Source organism: Myzus persicae, unplaced genomic scaffold (assembly GCF_001856785.1).
Source record: "Myzus persicae strain clone G006 unplaced genomic scaffold, MPER_G0061.0, whole genome shotgun sequence".
Taxonomy (NCBI): Eukaryota; Metazoa; Arthropoda; class Insecta; order Hemiptera; family Aphididae; genus Myzus; species Myzus persicae.
In genome coordinates, this window is record NW_019104305.1 from 9,235 (window position 1) to 11,793 (window position 2,559).

Below are 2,559 nucleotides of genomic sequence, written 5' to 3' on the forward strand. Positions count from 1 at the left end.
TAGAATGTAAGAATATAATTGTTGTTGAATAAAATTATATAATCAGCAACTGTCACTTAATTTTATAATTGATAAAAAATATTTACCAAGTTAAAAAGTGAACTGTTTATATAATTATATTTTTACAATTTAAATTATATTAATGTACAATAGTTAAATATGAATCAAATTTTAAACCTGCTATTTTGTTTGGAATAGATAAACCACTCATCTTACGATGCTGTACAGCTTTTGTTATGTCACTTCTAAATCGAAGAATATTGTTTTGTATAAATTTTCTTATATGAACAGGATATTCGGTTTTTTTGGTTAGTGCTAACAATTTTTGACAAGAATTTCGTAACAGATGGTTCCTACATTCAATTTTTTCAACCGTAAAATGAGGACCATATGGTAGTACCTCATTCAAACGTTTGATAACGCTGCTGTCACCATCGCCTATTTAATAATGATGTTTATTGTATTTACATAATTATAAATTTATAACAAATTATGTTTTTATAAATATACCTATGAGTTTATTATACTTAAGACCGTGCATTTGAACACTGTTCAAAAACCCTTCCAGTATACCATCAGCTTCCATCCCGGTTGAACTACTTGTCCAATTTAAAAAACATTTATGTACTGGTTTATTTTCGTCTCTATCCGATGCTCTTTGACAAATTGAACAATAACGATTTCGAATACCGACGAACAAAACTTTGCGTGTATTATAACCAATAATAGTTGCCGCTCCAGAAAATGCATCATATTTAGTTTTATAAGACCTTTTAGACCATTGGCCATCCGCAATAACGGTACACATCGGTATACCGTCTTCATCTAATATACCATTTTTTAATGCAATTTCTCTCTCTTCATCTCCCGCCTTTTTCATTTCGTCCCACGCTGAAGCATGCACTACATTTCCGACTGATGACAATATTGATTGGTATGTATTGGATGACATTGAAGGTATATCGATACAGGCCGAAAGTTCAAAAAGTTGTGCATATCCAATACCTATTAATATAATCTTATTTTGTTTAAATAGGTCATTTATGGGTGTTTTCAATACTTGATAGTCTTACCTATAGCTAGTGTAGCATTTACTACTGCTTTATTTATTGGAATACATTCAAAATTGTTAGGTTTTTCAGAAGATATTTTTTTTTCAATACCACACATTTTACAATGAAAATAGAAAATTGAGAAGAAACCATTTATTTCTTCTCTTTTAAAAATCATATCTAAAAATGAACATCCAAATCCACCACTATGACGACTATTTTGAATTTCATTGAAAATATGACCTATATCAACTATTCTACGGCCATTTAAAATATCCATACTACAAAATAAATAGTAATATATAAACATAGATTTACTTAAAATATTAAAAATAGTTATTAATATCACATACTTGAAAGATGATGTACTGGGTTCATTTGATATGGTTAAACTATGGCTATTAATGTTTGATTCAATGTCAGTAATGTCACTATATAGTATATATACAATAGCAAAGATAAATAAAATAGTAAAATTATATAACAAATAACTATGTAATATTATATAAATAATAAACATACTTATCTAGAATTGAGCTAGGTTCCACTATTTTATCATCAAACGAAAAATTATTTATTGTAGCAATACGTCTTGACAACAAAGTATTAGTATGCATAGGCGTAGAAGTTACTAAAGAACATCTAACAAGAAATAAAGATTCGTAAATACATAAAAATACGAGATTGCCATATATAACAAATACGAAAGTATCATATAGTTAGAATGTGGATTTTTCTGATAAAATCAACGTAAAATTCAGTAAATTGGTACATTTAAGTATAAACACATTTTATTTTTCAATGAGAGAATACGTGATACGACTAATAAGTGCCTAATTTTTTACCTTTTCAAAACTCTTATTAAAATGCAGATATACATGGATAAATATTTGGATAGCCAAAAGTAAAAATTCTCCAGTAATTTTCAAACTAATGTGTCAGGAAAAAAAATATACATTTTACGCAAAACCAATTTTTGACAAAGTCGATTTAAATTATATAAATATATGGTCTACTATTAAAGATTATAATATATAGTTGCAATTTTTTTTATAAGCATTTCAAATGTTCAAATTAATCTTACCTTGATATAGATGGAGACAAAAAGCCTTTTTGTGGTGAATTATTTACATTTTCTTCTGCAGGGCTAAAATAATTATAATTACATTTAAAAAAATTAAACACGATATACATTTATCACTCTTTAATAAAAAAAAAAAGCGGGTAAGTGGATGTCGCTCTGCTGTACAGTTGTAGGTTACAAGTGGGTCACTGTATAGTATATAATGGATGGAATTAAATTTGAATTCAATGATACAATATCATTGTATAAGAAAAACGATTCTGAGTGGAGACGGTATGTCAGTCTTGGTTTAAGACATATTAATACCAATATATCTGAGTCAAAATTCGAATTTTAAATGCTTATAAAAAAAAATTGTGCCTATGTATTTTAAATATTTTACAATTGCTATTGTAAAAATATATCAGGAGCCTTGTATTAAAT